At 36.2% G+C, this 19,717-nt stretch overlaps 1 pseudogene; it reads left to right on the top strand.

Moving 5' to 3' along the window:
* LOC138919039 (regulator of DNA class I crossover intermediates 1-like) overlaps positions 1-19,717 on the top strand; it is a 76,323-nt pseudogene that overhangs the window by 12,652 nt on the left and 43,954 nt on the right.

Below are 19,717 nucleotides of genomic sequence, written 5' to 3'. Positions count from 1 at the left end.
CCTTGTTGACTTTCTGTCTAGATGATCTATCCATTGATCTAAGTGGGGTTTAGGTCCCCTACTATTATTATGTAGTAGTTCACTTCTCCTTTTAGGTTTGTTAATAGTTACTTTATGTACTTTGGTGCTCCTATGTTGGTTGCATCCAAATGTGTATTTCTTATTGTAAATTACAATATCACAATGATCAATCTGTTGTTCAAAGTGGGGTTTTGAAGTCCCCTGCTATTGTTTATTGCTGCCTATTTCTCCTTTTAGTTCTGTTTATATTTGCTTTATATATTTAGGTGCTCCAATGTTGGGTGCATAAATATTTACAGTTTTTGTATCCTTTTGATGAATTGACTCCTTTATCATTTTGTAATGGCCTTTGCTGTCTCTTGTTACAGTCTTTGTCTTCAAGTCTATTTTGTCTGAGAATTATGCTACCATAGCTTTTGGTTTCCCTTTGCATGTAATATCTTTTTCCATCCCTTTACTTTCAGTCTGTTTGTGTCCGTAATGCTGAGATGAGTCTCTTGTAGGCAACATATATTTGGGTCATGTTTTTTACTCCTTTCAGCCAAAAAATATTTACATTTAAAGTAATTATTTACATGGATGGACTTACCATGGCCGTTTTGTTGTTTTCTGGTTGTTTTGTAATTCTTCTATTCCTTTCTTCCTCTCTTGTTCTCTTCCTGTGTGATTTGATGATTTTCTCTATGGTATACTTTGATAACTTTCTCTTTGTCTTGTATATCTCCTCTAGCCTTTTACTTTGTGGTTACCATGAGGCTTACTTAAAACATACTTGCCTGCTCACTCCATGTTGAACCCTGAGGGGATAGCTCTGGTGAGTGCTGCATTCCTGTTAAGAATGCTTATTTATTTGCCATAGTCTTGTGGGTCCTGTGGACACAAGCCCATTGGCTTTCAGAGCTAGGTGTTTTGGGAGTCTGTCTGTTTGGTGAGAGTCTTAAAATTTGGAGCACTAGATGTGGAGGTCAAACCCTTTGCTTCTCAGGGAGAAGGTGGAGTTGGGGATTCCCTTCTGACTGTATGGCATTGTGGCAGGGGTGGGGATTATGATGAGAGTGTGTCTCAGCCTTTCCTACCTGTTTCAACCTGGGTATTTTTGCATTTGTCCCGTGTGTACGAGTCGCTAGTCTAGTTTCTGGATCTCTTTCAGAGAGAATGCTCCAAGTGTAGCTGTACATTTGGTGTGTCTGTGGGAAGAGGGGAGCTCAAGATCCTCCTATATCATCATCTTGGTCAACACTTGGGGGAGAAAAAAAAACAATTTTACAGTTTTATTTTAAGTTAGCCTAAGCAAAACTGTTAGAAGCAACTATTAGGACTATATATATATATATATTTTTTTTCCACTGACATAGCCAAGTAAAAAGTCACTTGGATTGTCAACTAGTTTAATTTTAATCTGCATCTCTTTAGTGGACATTTGTACTCACTGGCAGCCAAGCATCTGAGCCCCTTATCTATGTGTGGGGGTATTTCCTACCTTATGAGTTTTGGTGATAGGCACAGACCACCTCCCTATGTGGAATCTTGGGGAAAAAACCCAGACATTTGTTTCACTATGCTTTGCAGCTAGCAAATAGGCATGTGACCTAAGCTGAGACTTAGATGCTCTTGTCCTGTACTTTGAATTAGAAGCTAGTAACACAAAGAAGTAGGGACTACAGAGCTTCTATTGTAGTTGGAAGCAGTTGCAAGAGCTGCAGCAGGATTGAATTTTAATGCCAGTGATGCCAGGGGGTGGTGTTCACTGTCCAGGAGTGGAACTGGTGCAGTCAGTGGTGTTTAGTGTTCACCAGTGCTGGCAGTGGTGTTCTTAGGAGGCTAATTATGGCTTGATTTTGACTATGATGCCACAGCTCCCTAGACTTCCTTGTTCTTGCCAGGTGCCAAACGTGCTTCCTCAGCCTTGTTGACATGTTTGTTGGTTACCTGATTTTCTTTTAATAAATTTATTTTCTGTTTAAATTAACCAAAGGAGCTTTCAATTTCTTGTAACTTAAGAATCCTAACTGATGCAGTTTTCTTTTCTAGTGCAGGTAATTGAGAGTGACTATATTTGGTAAAACATTTAGACATATAGTACTATTTAGTAGCATTGGTTGCCTTAATAATAATTTAAAATGTTCTTTTTATGAAATTGCCTTTGACTTATACGTTAGGATCTTTTTTCACTTTCACTGTGGTCTAGTATTAGTAGGCTAATCTAGCAATTGGTCTTGAAATCCTAATTAATTTTTCCTTAGGCACATAGGAATAGGGATTATGGAGTACATAGAATTTGGTGAGAGCCATAAGAGCGTCCTGGATAATGGAAAATCAGCCTGGAGTAAAATCACTTGATTTATACATATATGAAGACTGTGTTTAGGCTTTGGCTAGTCCCTAATTCTATTGATCTTTATAATGTGGGAACTTCTTATAGAATTGATTTTTCTTCCTACTGTCTCTGTAATCTGGATTGTTTAATACTGCTGGCTCTGTCATACTTCTTATATTTCAGGACTTTGAAAAGTCACTTTGCTTTCTCTTTTTTTGAGGAAGATTAGCTCTGAGCTAACTGCTGCCAATCCTCCTCTTTTTGCTGAGGAAGACTGGCCCTGAGCTAACATCTGTGCACATCTTCCTCTACTTTATACATGGGACGCCTCCCACGGCATGGCTTGCCAGGCGGTTCCATGTCCAACCCTGGGATCCGAACCGGTGAAACCCAGGCTGCCAAAGCGGAATACGCACACTTAACTGCTGCACCACCGGTCCAGCCCCCACTTTGCTTTCTTTGCCTTAAGTTTTAAAATGATGGAGAATAAACTAATCTCTAATGTCCTCTCTAGCCTTAGCGTTTGATGGGTCAATGAAATGTGATTTATTTCCTTTTTCTTTTCTAAAGTTTGAATGCCAGCAGTGCACTTATGCTGCGTGGATCTGGGCAGATCAAATTCTTTGCTCAGTGAACTCAAAATGGTCAATTAAGACATAGCTATTTGGAAGTATGTTAAAGTACAAGTTCAGTAAGTACCAAAGTCTGGGGGTATTCAGTAACTGTCATTCATGTAGTTTATGAAAATCATTTGGAAAATGAACAGCTTTGTATATTCACAGTTGAAATTCTTGGAAGACAGTATAATATCTGGTTGAAAACTTCAAAACCAAAATGCTTAGGTTTCAGTCTGGCTCTACCATTTATTAGCAGTGTGACCTTGGGCAAGTTACTTAACCTCTCTGCATCTTAGTTTCTTCATCAGTAAAATGGGGATAAAAATAGAACCTACCTTACAGAGTTCCTGTGAAGATTAAATGAGTTTGTACACGTAAAGTATCTGAAGTGTCTAGAAAGGTGCAAGACATATGGTACTCATCATTAGCAATTATTATTTTCATGTTATTATATAATCTCATGTAGCTAAAATACATTTTGTCATTTTACTTATAATTCTTGTATAAATCTTGAATTTGAGATCATAGTTTCATGTATATCCAAAAGATTTATTGTGCATATCCGCTTATCTTGTCATGAATGTTTTATGGCATTCTACTATTATTAATAGAGCAAATAATTTATAACCATTAAATATTGCACTATCATGGGATTCGTTGCAGTGTTTGGCACAGAGATCATAGTTGTGAAGCACATCCATCAAAGCTAGCTGTGTTTTAAAGAAGTTATGAGATTTCAAGTATGCATAGCTGATATAGTAATGTAACTGAATTGCTCTAATAATAAACTTAACATTTCTTTCAATCCTATATAGATTTTGGTCCTTTCTCTACTTCCTGTTGATAGAAGTAGAATATTGAAATACAAGGAAAATTAAAATGGCAGCATTGACCAAGAATAGTGCTATCATATGAGAATGTTTCAGTGGTACCTCCTTGCCAATGCATTGATTTCTCATTGCTTATCTTGATTTTATAATTCAGATGTATTTTATGCTTCATTATTAATGATAGGTGTAGAGTCTTTCTTATTAGCTCTTGGATTTTCTATCTAAGAAAATTTTGTGAAACAGTATATACTATAACATTTGAGAACATTTTCATAGTTTCTTTTCATAAAATAGCATAATTATCACTATACTTTTAGATTTTAATTCCAAATCTTTAATTCAACTAAAATGACATCATTTTATTTTATTTATGTATTTATTTTGGTGAGGAAGATTGGCCCTGAGCTAATATCTGGTTCCCATCTTCCTCTTTTTGCTTGAGGAACATTGTCCCTGAGCTAACATCTGTGCCAATCTTCCTCTATTTTGTATGTGGGATGCTGCCACAGCATGGCATGATGAGCAGTGTGTAGGGCCGTGCCTGGGATCTGAACCCAGGAACCCTGGGCCACCAAGGTGGAGCATGTGAACTTAACCAGTTTGCCACCAGGCTGGCTCAACAATCATTTTAGAGACCATTTCTTTAATCATTGTGTTTTTTATCCTGTTTCCTTTTTCAGGACCAGGGTTCTGATCAAGCAGGAAAGGAGAAAGCAAAAGGTAAAGAGAATATGTTTATTTGTGTTAGCTTTATGAAAAAAGTGATCTTCTAAAGCATTTTTCCAAGGGTAATAACTAAGTGAAATTGGAAGACTCTCTTCCTTTAGCCTTCTCAACCTTGTAGATAGGTTGATAACCAACCATTTTGCTTAGGCAGAGACTTAAGGACCTTGTTGATTCTTGTTGTCATTCTAGTTCCAAGATGTATCCCAAGTCTGATAACTTCTCACTACCTATACTATTAGCACCCTGATTCAAATCGTCATCATTTATTGCCTAGAGTAGTATAATGGCCTTATAACCTACCACCTTTTTTTGTTTTTTAATTACATTGATCATTACACAGTAAAGTTGAGCACGTATGTACATTACAGCTCAGCAGTATATATCTGAGTGAAACTCTTCCACTTGTGAACTTTGAGACATGTACAAGCTTGTTTGGATATTGTTGTTGTTAAGTAGCAAACAAAAAAAAGAGAGAGAAGGAGGAGAAAGAGAGAAAGAAGGACGGGGAGGAGGAAGGAAAGGGGACCACCCAAATGTCCATTAGCAGTAAAATGGTTAAGCAAATAGTGGCATACCCAAGTAATGATGGAGCAGTGAAAATGTTTCAACTACGCGTAATTAGTGTGGATGAATCTCAAAAACATAAAGTTGGATAAAGAAAGCAACTCACAGAAGAATACAAGCAGTAAGATTCCGTGTACAAAAAGTTCCAAAACAGAACAAATATGTTCGAAGGTAGTAAAATTTAAAGAAAAGCAAGGGAGTGATTATTATGAAAGCAGGATAGTTGTTAACTCAGTGAATTGATGCTTCATTGTAAATTTAACTTGTATTTCCTTGATTACTAATGAGACTGACTATCTTGTCATTCAGGTTTCCTCTTTTGTCAGGTACTTTTCCAAGTAGTTTTTTCATTTTTTATTTGAGTTGTTTGTCTTTTTCTTATTGTGTCTATGTATTTAGGAATTATTTGTCAGGTATATTTGTCCTTTGGCTTTTAATTTTAGTTTTTCAATCCTGTCTTTGAAGAAAAGTTCTTAATTTTAATGTAATTGAATTTATCACTGTTTTTCTGCTTTATCTTTTACTCCTTTGTAGTCTGTGACACAGTGGTTAGTATGATCTTTTAAAGGCACAAATCAGAATTTATCATTCCCCAGCTTAAAAGCCTCAATTGCTTTTCATTGCTCTTAGAATGAAATCTGATTTTACCAAAGTCTAAAAGAACCAGAAGGATCTGCACCCTGCCTGCCTCTCTGACCTTGTTTCTTACTACTTGTCCTATTCATTTTATTTCAGCCACACTGACCTTCTTTCTGCCACTGTTCTTTGTCTGGAATAGTCTCCCTCGAGATATTTGCATGTCTGGCTTGTCAACATTTGAGTCTCAGCAAAAGTATGTCCTCTTAGATTGGCCTTCTCTGATCACTACATCTAAATAGCTCCCTGCCCTCCAAATGCTGTCTCTCCTTTACCCTCTTTAATTTGTCACTCTTTCATAATCCTATATTTTCTTAGAAATTTGTTTATTCTGTCCCCCCATTAAAATATCTTCATGAGAAGAAGGATTTTACCACGTTTGTTCATTTTCTATCTCCTGTGCCTTGAACTCTCTCTAGCAATAACATAGACACTCAATAATAAATAAACTATGAATGAAGGCTGTCCCAAGACTGTTTTTAAAAAGTAATCTAACTCTATCTGGATCATTCTTTTGAATATTTGTCAGAAAGGGAAAGACACATGGCTCTTCCCAAGGTGTTGATCTCTAATCGTGTCACTTTTCTCTTCTTTGAAAATTTCATACCTTCCTTTACCTCCCCAAACCTCTCTTTCCCAACACTATTCTTTATCCCTTCATGCTCGTTAAATGACCTTGTATCATAGTTCAGAGGAAATAGAAGCTATCAGATGAGAATTATCTCAAATTTCTACCACCAGTTCTATAAACCACCTTCCTTCTTCATCCATCTTCTCTTTCCCTCCTCTAACTACAGAAGTAATTCCCTCTGATCAAAGGAAGGTCTCTCTGTCTGTGATCTGGATTCCATTTACTTCCGCTTTCCATTGATATTTACACATACTGAATTTTCTCCTATTAGACAAGTAAAGGTGTCTCTGGGTCCTTTCTCTTTCCTGCTATGCCCTTTCACTCTCATCTCCCATTTGTTCCTTGGTCCACTTCACTGTACAGCTCTTACTAGTGTCAAAATTGAACTTTATAAATCATACAGACAGAAAATCAATAAGGAAATATTGGTCTTAAATGACACATTAGACCAGATGGACTTACTAGATATATGCAGAGCGTTCTATCCCAAAACAGCAGAATACACATCTTTTCAAGTCGGTCGGAACATTTTCCAGGATAGAGCATATGTTAGGCCACAAAACAAGTCTCAGTAAATTGAAGAAGATTGAAATCATATTAAACATCTTTTCTGAGCACCATGGTATGAGACTAGAAATCAACTACAAGAAGAAAACTGGAAATAACAAAACATGGAGTCTAAACAACATGCTGCTTAACAACCAGTGTGTCATTGAAGAAATCAAAGAGCAAGTAAATGATACATGTCTACCTAAGGAAGTAAGAAAAATCTCAGATAAACAGTCTAATCTTACAACTAAAGGAACTAGAAAAGGAAGAACGAACAAAACCCAAAATTAGTAGAAGGAAGGAAATCGTAAAGATCAGAGCAGAAATAAATAGAAACTGAAAAAATACCATAGAAAAGATCAATGAAACTAAGAGCTGGTTCTTTGAAAAGGTAATTGATAAACCTTTAGCCAGACTCATCTAGAAAAAAAAAGAGGCCCCAAATATGTAAAATCAGAAATGAAAGAGAAGTTATGTCTGACACCTCAGAAATGCAAATATCATGATATTACTATGAACAATTAGATGCCAGCAAATTATACAACCTAAAAGAAATAGATAAATTCCTAGAAACATACAGTCTTCTAAGACTGAATCAGGAAGAAATAGAACATCTGAACAGACTGATTACTAATAATAAATTGCCTCAGTAGTCAAAAATCTCCCAAGAAACAGAAGTCTAGGACCAGATGGTTCCACAGGTGAATTCTGCCAAACATTTAAAGAATTAATACCTGTCCTTCTCAAACTATTTCAAAAAATTGAAGAGGGAGGAATGCTTCCAAACTCATTCTATGAGGCCAACATTACCCTGATACCAAAACCAGACAAAGACACTACAAAAAGAGAAAATTATAGGCCAATATCCCTGATGAATGTAGATGCAAAAATCCTCAGCAAAATATTAGCAGACTAAAATCAACAATACATTAAAAGGATCATACACCATGATTAAGTGGGATTTTTTCCTAGGCATGCAAGGATGGTCAGTATGCACACGTTAGTCATTGTGATATGCCACATAAACAAAGCAAAGAATAAAAATTGTATGATTATCTCAATAGATGCAGAAATAGCTTTTGACAAAATTCAACATCCATTTATGATAAAAATTCTCAACAACGTGGGTATAGAGAGAACCTACCTCAACATAGTAAAGGCTGTATGTGACAAACCCACAGCTAATATCATATTCGATGGTGTAAAGCTGAAAGCATTTCTTCTAAGATCAGAAACAAGACAAGGATGCCCACTCTCACTACTTTTATTATATTGGAAGTCCTAACACAGCAATTAGTAGGAAAAATAAAAGCCAGCCTGATTGGAAAGGAATAAGTAAAACTGTCACTGTTTACTGATGACATGATACTTTATACTAAATATATATATATACTTTTTATTTTATATATATTGTTTATATATATATACACACACACACTAAAAACTCCACCAAAAATTATTAGGATAAATGAATTCAGTGAAGTTTCAGGATACAAAATTAATATACAGAAATCTGTTGGGTTTCTATACACTAATAACGATCTATCAGAAAGAGAAATTAAGAAAACCCTCCCAGGACAATTGCATCAAAAACAATAAAATACATAGGAATAAATTTAACCAAGGAGAAGAAAGACCTATACTCTGAAAGCTATAAGACATGGATGAAAGAAACCGAAGACAAATAAATGGAAAGATGTATGTGCTCACGAATTAATACTGTTAAAATGTCCGTACTACCCAAAGCAATCTACAGATTCAATGCAACCCCTATGAAAATACCATTGGTATTTTTCACAAAACTAGAACAAATAATCCTAAAATTTGTATAGAACCACAAAAGACCCAAAATAGCCAAGCAATCTTGAGAGAGAAGAAAGCTGGAGGTATCACATTTCCAGATGTCAAACTGTACTACAAAGCTATAATAATCAAAACATTATGATACTGGCACAAAAACAAATGCAGAGATAATGTAACAGAATAGAAAGCCCAGAAATAAACCCACAAATATATCGTCAATTAATCTACAACAAAGGAGGCAAGAATATTCAGTGGGGAAAAGACAGCTGTTTCAATAAATGATATTCGGAAGACTGGACAGCTCTAGGCAAAAGAATGAAACTGGACTACTTTCTTTCGGTATGTGTAAAAATACACTCAAAATGGATTAAAGACTTAAACGTAAGACCTGAAACCATAAAACTCCTAGAAGAAAACTTAGGCAGTAAACTGTTTGACATCAGTCTTAATAATTTTTTGGATCTGTCTCCTCAGGCAAGGGCAACAAAAGCAAAGATAAACAAATGAGACTACGTCACACTAAAAAGCTTTTACACAGCAAAGGAAACCATCAGCAAAATGAAAAGGCAATCTACCAAATGGGAGAATATACTTGCAAATGATATATCTGATAAAGGGTTAATGTCCAAAATGTATAAAGAGCTCATACAACTCAATATCAAAAAAATAATTCAATAAAAAAATGAGAGGAACTGAATAGACATTTTTCCAAAGACATTTACAGATGCCCAACAGACATGTAAAAAGATGCTCAACATCACTAATCCTAAGGGAAATGCAAATCAAAACCATCAAAAGACAATAAATGTCAAGTGTTAGTGAGGATGTGGAGAAAAGGGAGCCCTCGCGCACTTTTGGTGGGAATGTATACTGTTGCAGCTACTATGGAGAACAGTATGGAAGCTTCTAAAAACATTAAAAACTAACATATGACCCAGCAGTTTGACTTCTGGGTATTACCTGAAGAAAACAAAAACACTAATTTGAAAAGAAATATGCACCCTTATGTTCATTGCAGCATTATTTGCAATAGCCGAGATGTGGAAGCAGCCTAAGTGTCCATCGGTGGATATATTGGTAAAGAAGATGTGGCATATATTTATTCAGTGGAATATTAGCCGTAAAAAAGAATGAAATCTTGTCATTTGTAGCAACATGGATGGATATAGAGGGTGTTATTCCAAGTGAAATATGTCAGACAGAGAAAGATAAATATCATCTGATTTCACTTATATGTGGAATCTAAAAAACAAAACAAATGAACAAACAAAACAGAAACAGACTCATAGACACAGAGAACAGGCTGGTCATTGCCAGTGGTGAAGCTGGTGGTAGGTTGGGCAAAATAGGTGAAGGGGATTAAGAAGTACAAACTTTCAGTTATAAAGTAAATAAACCATGGGGGTATAATATACAATGTAGGGAATATAGTCAATAATATTATAATGACTTTGGTGACAGATTGTTGGTAGAATCATTGTAGTGATTATTTCGTAATGTGTGTAAATGTCAAATCACTACGTGTACACCTGAAACTAACATAATGTTCTATGTTAACTAAAATTCAATAAAAAAATTTGAACTTTATGTTATTCAATTCCAAAGATATTTTTCATATACTTTAATGTGTCATCATCTGCTTTTCCATAACCTTCATCTTTTTTGTTTTGGTGATACAAACTTTATTTAGCACTTCATGAAGTGAACAGTCTTCTTTCAGAGAACTGCTGCCCGTTCCCTTCATCTTGAAACAAGCTCTTCCCTTGCTTCCTTTGACACGTTCTTAAGATTTTATTTGTCTCCCTGGCTGCTCCTTTTAAATGTCTATTTTCAATTTAAAATTTGATTGTCTTCTGGAAGTTTTCTATTTATCTTCTAATTATTTTTTACTTGTCTCTACCAAATGAGACTTGTTAAAAAAAGTTGAGCCTAACAACAAAAAATCAAACAACCCAGTCAAAAGATGGGCCGAGGACATGAACAGACATTTCTCCAAAGAAGATATACGGATGGCCAATAGACATGAAAAGATGCTCATCATCACTCATCATCAGGGAAATGGAAATCAAAACTACACTAAGATATCACCTTACACCTGTCAGAATGGCAAAAATAACCAAAACAAAAAGTGACAAATGTTGGAGAGTTTGTGGAGAAAAAGGAACCCTCATACACTGTTGGAGGGAATGCAAACTGGTGCAGCCACTATGGAAAACAGTACGGAGATTATTCAAAAAATTAAAAATAGAAATACCTTATGAACCAGCCATCCCATTACTGGGTATCTATCCAAAGAGCTTGAAGTCAGCAATTCCAAAAGTCCCATGCACCCCTATGTTCATCACAGCATTATTTACAATAGCCAAGATGTGGAAGCAACCTAAGTGCCCATCAACTGATGGTTGGATAAAGAAGATATGGTATATATATGTACACACACACACACACACACGCGCGCGCGCGCGCAATGGAATACTACTCAGCCATAAAGATGGATAAAATCGTCCCATTCACAACAACATGGATGGACCTTGAGGGTATTATGTGAAGTTAAATAAGCCAGATAGAGAAAGACGAACTCTGTATGACTCCACTGATAGGTGGAAGTTAAACATATAGACAAAGAGAACTGATTGGTGGTTACCAGGGGAAAGGGGGGGTGAGGGGAGTGCACAAAGGGTGAAGTGGTGCACCTACAACATGACTAACAATAATGTGCAACTGAAATTTCACAAGGTTGTAAACTATCATAATCTTAATAAAAAGTTAAAATACCACACAAAAAATATTTAGAAATAAACTTGATATCCTATAATATGAAATATGTCACCAAAAGCCATTGGAAGTCATAACTATACATATAACATATTTTAAATATTTTATCAATCTGTCTTTTATACTCATGCTTTAGTACATTTTTTACTAAATAAAGATTTGCTTGTCTTAGATATCCCCATAGGAATTGTATGTGGAGGTCTAACTGTCCTAACAACTTTGATAATGTGCTAAAAAGATTGGAAATGTGTTTTGAATTTATTGTTTATTTGATATCAAATAATAAAATAGTGAAATTGTCTGCAAAAGTTACCCCCCCAAAAAAAGTTGAGCCTAACCTTGTCAGGTAAATTAGTTACATACCTTTGTTCTCTCTAGGAAAAGAAAGATCAGAGGTTATCATGATGGATAGATTATGAGGGTTCAACCTCTTCAGCCGTGTCCCCTGGAGTAAAGGCTTGCTCCCTTCATACACAGTGTTTGTACTGTTCTTCTTCATTCCTGGAACATTATCTTCCCACACTCTGGCTAACTCTGACTCATCCATCTATCTTAGAAAAAAGTCATTTTCTAAGAAAGCTTCCCTCTCCTCCTGCCCTCCCTCTGCCAACTCTCCCCACATCTACCTGTAGTTTACATACTCCTGATGCTCAGTTGTAATTGTTTGTGTCATTCTCTTTCTGATTATGGTCTTATCCTTCACAGAGTACAGTGCCTTAGGAAATAATATCTTAATTCCAAGACGCTGTCAATTATATGATCCAGAGTCATGTTTTTCAAAGGGGAAAAATATTTACATCCTGAAGGTTCTGTCATTTCATTGCTGACCATAGTGTGATCTTTTTAAAGAAGCCCCAATGTGGAGCTGCACATCACTCAAACGAAACACTTTTTTATCTGTGGTTAAGTTTGCATAAAAATGCAGCATTTACTTTTTTGCTTGATAGCTGGCAAGTCTCTTACAGTTCTTATGTTTTTTAGAATCTTAAAAGTCTATTATTAATATTCTGAAATATTAATGTGATAAAACCTTAACTTCTTGGAAAAATGATACTTCCTCTTGCATTAAATTTTTTACCATCTTGGACTTTTTTCACTTTTTATATCTCACATTTATAATCACGTTTATGCCATTGTGTTATGAGTTATATAGTGAAGAAGATGTTTTCACAATTTGTTATAGTGTCTAATACATAATAGTTGCTCAATAAACAAATTTTGAACAAATGCCTTTGAACTTCTTAAATTAAGGATGTAATCTGAGAGAAAAAGAATGAAAATAAGAATAATTCTGCTCAATCAGAAATAAATACTGAATGAAAAATGATAATTATTTACAAGTCTGGTATAAAAGAAAATCTAGGAGTCATGGGGAGATAACAGAATTAAGTTAGCTTTGGCTGCAGATAAGTTCTCACATAGCTTCTTTTTGTTTTTCTCTTCTCATTTCAGTTGACTTTTATTGGCACACAGCTATGCGTATCTTTAGGCTTTTTATATCTGTGGTATAGCATACTTTGCAGAAAAACAAGTTTTTAGCCTATCGCATTTGTTTTATCAGGTTTTTAAAAACGTTCCACATTCAGATAATTTTTTTTAATCTTTTGATACCTGGGAATGGCTTTATACAGTTCTGTTTTAAAGGCATTACGCTTAACAAAAGAAAGATTATAAGAAGCTGTAATTTAGAGTCTTTGGGCAAACTACAAGTTATCATGATTCATTTTAATTTACATGTAAACATGTAAAGGAGGTGTCACAGAAATATAAAAAATATCAAGTCAATTATTTAATAGCATTATTGCTTTTTATTATTGATGATTCTGCCTGAAACTATATGGTTGCTAGAAGAACTTTTTATTTTTAATTTTTTTAGGAATATTTTGAAAAGAAAAGGTTAAAATCAAAAATGAAATTACGGGGAGTTTTATCCCCTGTCAAAAATTCTGCTGTCAGTTTAGACCTCCTTAACCTGTATATGGTAAATCAGATATCTTGCCAGAAGAAAAGACCTGGTAAGTCAGCCTCTCCAGTAACATTTTGTTTTGAGTCTGATGTGATCATAATGTTTAGTTTTCCAATAATTTTGTAATTTTAGAACTCAAAGGATGTGGAAAGTAATTTTAAAACTTGATTGCCCTCTTAAATTAGAAGCTTTGTTAGTCTCTGCTTAAAATGTTTTATTGTTTAATCCATTTATTTTTTTTTAGGTGGTGTGTTATATAAAATTAATTTTATAAGGTATGGTTAAACTTATAGCGTTGTTTCAATTATTATGTTATTTTGTCTAGGCAGATAGTTACCAAAGTTTGGCTAAAGAGCAGGGAATAAATATCTTTACTGTCTTATCCTATTTGGAGAATTTGTTTGAAAGGAAGAGCTGAACAAGTTTTTGCCTCAATGATTAGTTTCCTATCTCATAACTTGAATTCCTTAGACATTCTTGGGATGTTAACTATAGTAGTCTAATACTTCAAAATAAAGTTCATTTTGGCCTGCACTTTGATTCTTCAAGTAAATAAAAAGTTTAATCAGAGTATTTTTTTCTCTCTCAAGGAAACTTGTGTCTGATATTTAATTTTTAAAACAAGTGCTAAAATGAGAGCTTAAGAACTGAGTTCATAAAAAGGGATTGAAATTGATCACAGTATTGTTAGTGTCTCCTCTTTTCCTTTCTGTGCTATTTTTGTTTCTCCACAGATGACAGTTGTCACAAGTAAATGTAGTCACACTTTAGTAGAAGTAAATACATTATTAATAAACTTTAGGAATAAAAGTTTCTGTTGTAAATATATTTGCTATATTTAGTTCTTTTTCTTCATTTGTGTAATAGTGTTATCAGCTGTTGTCACCATGTCTTACATTAGATCCTCGGATCTTATTCATCATTTTGCTGAAAGTTAGTACCCTTTTCCCAACCTTTCCCTATCCCCCAGTCGCCAGATCCTGGCAACCACTTTTCTATTCTCTGTTTCTATGAGTTTGACTTTTTTTTTTTTTTTAGATTCCACATGTAAGTGATACCATGCAGTATTTGTCTTTCTCAGTCTGGCTTATTTCACTTAGCATAATGCCTTCTAGCTCCGTCCATGTTGTCACACATGGCAGGATTTCATTCTTTCTCATGGCTCAGGAATATTCCATTGTATATATACACACACACATATACACACCACACCATCTTTATCCATTCATCCATTGATGGACGCTGAGGTTGTTTCCATATTTTGGCTCTGTGAATTATGCTGCTGTGAACTTGGGAGTGCAGATATCTCTTTGAGATCTTGTTTTCATTTTATTTGGATATATACCCAGAAGTGAGATTGCTGAATCATATGATAGTTCTATTTTTAATTTTTTGAGGAACCTCTATATTGTTCTCCATAGAGCTTGCCCCAATTTACATTCCCACCAACCATGCACAAGGGTTCCCTTTTGTCCACATCCTTGCAAACACTTCTTACCTCTTGTCTTTTTTTTTTTTTTACTTTTTGTGAGGAAGATTGGCCCTCAGCTAATATCTGTTGCCAATCTTCTTCTTTTTCTTTCTTTCTCTCCCCAAAGCCCCAGTACATAGTTGTATATCCTAGTTGCAGGTCATTCTAGTTTTTCTATGTTGGATGCTGCCACAGCATGGCTAGATGAGCAGTATATAGCTCTGTGCACAGGGTCTGGACTGGCGGACCCTGGGCCACTGAACTGGAGCACACAAACAACTATTCGGCCACGTGGTCAGCCCCCTCTCTTGTCTTTTCGATGATAGTCATTCTAACAGGTGTGAGGTGATGTCTCATTGTGGTTTTGAATGCATTCCCCTGAGGATTAGTGATGTTGAACACCTTTTCATGTACCTGTTGCTCAGTTGTATGTCGTCTTTGGAAAAATGTCTGTTCAGAGGGTCCTCTGCTCATTTTTTAATCGATTCTTGTTTTTTGATATTGAGTTGTATGAGCTCTTTATGTATTTTGAATATTAATCCCTTATCAGACAATATGATTTGCAGGTATTTTCTCCCATTCTTTAGATTGCATTTTCATTTTGTTGGTGGTTTCCTTTGCTATACAGAAGCTTTTTGGTTTGATGTAGGACCAGTTGTTTATTTTTGCTTTTATTCCTTTTACTTTTGGTGTCAAATCCAGAAAATCATCATGAAGACTGATGTCACGGAGCTTATTCCTTATGTTTTCTTCTAGGAGTTTTATGGTTTCAGGTCTTGTATTTAAGTCTTTAATCCATTTTGAGTTGACTTTTGTGTATGGTGTAAGATAGGGTTCCAGTTTAATTCTTTTACATGTGGCTGTCCAGTGATGTATTTAACTTTATATATTTCCTTTCTCCCTCACTCTGTTTTCATTCATACATTGAACATATGTTTTTTGAGTACTTACCCTAAGTATTGTATTGGATTCTGGATGTAGAACAGAAAATAACAGGGGCAGGACATGCTGCTGTAGGGGAGGAAGAGAATTCCTCTATCTCTTGTAGGTTCTTCTGGCTGGGCTATGAATTAAATTGACATGAGACAGAATAAAAGGAGAAAATCAAACAAAGCTTTGTAACATGTATCATGGGAAAAATCCAGGAAAACTGGTTAACTCCCAGACTGGCTAAGGTTGTCATCTTAAATACCGTCTTTGGCTAAAGACAAAGGAGCATGTTGGGGGTGGGAGGGAGTCAGTTATGGGAGATTACCAGAAAAGGACAGTAAACAAGAGAAAGGTTATTATGCGGATTTAAGTCCTTGCCTTCTGCCTTGATAGGAGTTTCTGGACATAAGGACATCCCCCCTCTTCCTGGTACAGAGAGGGAGTTACCTTTACAAATGGAGATTTCCCTTACAAATGTAAATGTGTTTTACAGAGGGTAGCTTCTACTTTTCAGAGCTTCTCGCCTGTCTGCAGTTTCTTAAAAGTAATCAGCCCCAAATAATCCTCATGCCAAAGAGACACATTTTGGGGTGGCCAATTCTGATCCCCCACACTACCAAAAAATAAGGCACCTTGGCATATTGAATATTTTGAGCTGAGGAATTTGAGGAAGCAGCATGTGCAGGAAGGATTTTCATGTGAGAGGTGCCCTCGCTATACCCCAAGAAAAGGAACGTTGTTATCTCCAACGCAGAGGGAACACCGAGAGGACTCTAATGAACAGACCTTGCTGTTTCCCTCAGTTTACTACACTTAGCTGATACCCCTTTTTGTCCTGTCCCATTTCCCCAGGACTTTCCGCTCTTCATCAAACCTAGCTTAAAAATGCTCAGGTTTAACCACTTTGGGTCTTCATTTCCTTACAAAGTTTTCCACATAAAACTTATATTAAATAAATTTGTATGCTTTTTCTCTTGTTAATCTGTCTTTTGTTACAGGCCCCCAGCTGATAATTTAGAAGGGTAGAGAGAAAAGATTTTTCCTCCTCTACCAAAGCAAGATTTTATTAGTTAGGACTCATGACTGCAAATTACAGAAACTTGAAAAATATATATTTACTTACTTACTTAATGTTGTGGACTGAATGTTTGTGTGCCCCCAAAATTCATATGTTGATGTGATATTAGGAGGTTGGGCCTTTAGGAGGTGATTGGGTCAGGAGAGTGGACCCTGATGAATGGAATTAGTGCACTTGTAAAAGAGACCCCAGAGAGTTCTCTCACCTCTACCACTGTGTGAGGACACAGGGAGAAGACAGCTGTCTGTGAACCAGGAAGCGAGCCCTCACCAGACAGCGAATCTGCCAGCACTTTGATCTTGGACTGCCCAGCCTCCAAACTGAGAAATAAATTTCTATTTTGTATAGTTCACCCAGTCTATGGTAGTCCGTTACAGCAGCCTGAACGGACTAAGACACTTAACTGAAAGGAAGGGTAGTGGTGCCTCTGGACCTCAGAGACTGCTTGAGTCAGGAAATTGAATACTACCAAGATTCTTTTTCACTTCAGATACTAGTTTTATTCTCTCAGACTGTCTTCATCAATGAAGCTTAAAATGTGACATTAAAAAACTAACATTGACAACTAGAAGCTATGTACCAGGGGGCTTTGGGGAGAAAAAGGAAAAATAAAATCCAAAAAAACCCCACTATGAACTGACATTGCTCATCTCTCCAATTTCACCACCAGGGAAATACTGAGAGCTGCTTCTCTGATTCTGAATTTTTTAATTCCGCTGGAAGGAGGTTGCCTTGCTCTGCTGGTGTCAGGTCTCAGCGCTGGAACAATTACTTATAACCAGAGGGGTGTAATACCATTATTGAGTGGCAGGTGGTTGCCACTAAACCAATTATTTTTTCCAGGGAAGCAGGGTTATATAAGAAGATAGAAGCTCTCCACTGCAACTCTGTAGTTTGTGCATGTGTAAAAAGCATTTCCTGGAAAAGGATCATAATTAAAAGTACTAAGCGGTCAAAATAGTTATATCGTCTATAAGGAGAGACAAGGCTGCTGCATCTAAAGTTTAAAAATCTAGTGAGGGAGATAGAGTTAATCAAGTACAGTAAACTATGGTAGGTGCTATAATAGAGAACATATGTAGTGCTATGGGAAAGTGTAATATAGCAACTGATACAGTCTAGGGGTTAGGGGAGTTTTGAAGGAATCAAAAAATAAAGCAAAATTTCGGGGCTGGCCCCGTGGCCGAGTGGTTAAGTTCGCGCGCTCCGCTGCAGGCAGCCCAGTGTTTCGTTAGTTCGAATCCTGGGCGCGGACATGACACTGCTCATCAGACCACGCTGAGGCAGCGTCCCACATGCCACAACTAGAAGAACCCACAATGAAGAATACACAACTATGTACTGGGGGGCTTTGGGGAGAAAAAGGAAAAAATAAAATCTTTAAAAAAAAAATAAATAAATAAATAAAGCAAAATTTGTAGGGCCCCTTTCATGAGGAGAATGTAAGATGATGAAGAAAAAGATGATTTGAATTATCTGTGATAGTTGCTAGTACTGTAATGTCTTCTATCATGTATAGAATATAGGTGGTTTTAGTAAATATCTAAGATGTACATTTACTTAATGACCATGGTATATCAACCAGTGCTTTTAAAAGATTTTATTATTCATTCTTAATTTTTAATTGCAACTTTTTCATTATAGAAACTGTGAGAAAACCGATCATGTGAATATGAATAGAGACATAAAAATGCCCCTGAGAAAACATGATTTAGAACTTCCAATGTCGCCTCATCTTGTCCCGTCTAACCTCTGCATTGATGATATGGAAAACAAGTAGGTTTTAGCTAGGTTGCATATTATTAGGTATTTGAAAGAGTCATTATCAACTCTGTTTTATTCATTGGAAAATGTATAAAGGGATTATCCTAGCTCCAGTTTTTGTTTGTTTGACTGTTAGCAGTATTATTAAACTATTAAGACCTTAGTCAATGAACTAATATCCATGCTAAGTGTTCTTTGGATGCATAGTTTGACTTTCCTTATCATAAAAATCTCTCTCTAGTAATAATGTAATTTTTATAAAACACAGTAATATTATAACCCTGGAATGATTTACTTAAGAGTTCCATATGTTTTCATATTTGTATAGAACAGTATGAATTTTAAATATTTATAAAAGATAATCAATTTTATTGCCACCTATGTGTTTAACTGTTACATTTTCTTTTCATTAGTTTACACTATCAAAGACAAGGCAGCAAGGAAGAACTTGGCCCAGTTAAGGTGAGAGTTAAACAAAAATTTTTTTAAGTTATTTTAACAATTGTGACATGCCACTGTTACCCAACCAGGTTCATTTTTGCCCGCCGCCCAGAAAGCCAAACACTGAGATGACGAGATAGCAGCAGAGAGAGGGTTTACTCACAAGGTAGCCATGTGAGGAAGCGAGCTCATGAGCCTGAAATTTGCTTCCCCGAAAAGAGAGACTCAGGGATATATATGGGCCGGGGTCAGCGTGGTCTGACATGTGGAGAGAGGTGATTGGAGGTGAGGAGAGGTGAGGTAATGATGAGCTGCACAAGCGTAGTCAGACTTGATGCCTCTTCACAGGACCCATGTTCACAAAATGGCGACATCAGCATGATCTGAGGGGAGAGTTTTTAGCCCCTTCAAGTCACCTGTCGGACATCTCCGTGGGCCCAGTTGATGAGTTGGTGGTCTCAACTGGCCTGAAGTGGACAAGGAGTTCCAATTCCTGAAAAACAGCTCACACACGCATTACCATGGTGATGCAGGCACCAGGAAGATGTTACCTATAGGAGCCTAGCGGGAGTCAGCATATTGCCTAAACAGCACAATT

Source organism: Equus caballus, chromosome 19 (genome assembly GCF_041296265.1).
Source record: "Equus caballus isolate H_3958 breed thoroughbred chromosome 19, TB-T2T, whole genome shotgun sequence".
In the NCBI taxonomy this organism is placed as follows: domain Eukaryota; kingdom Metazoa; phylum Chordata; class Mammalia; order Perissodactyla; family Equidae; genus Equus; species Equus caballus.
Note: the sequence above shows the minus strand (reverse complement) of the source record. Positions and strands in the feature narration are given on the sequence as shown.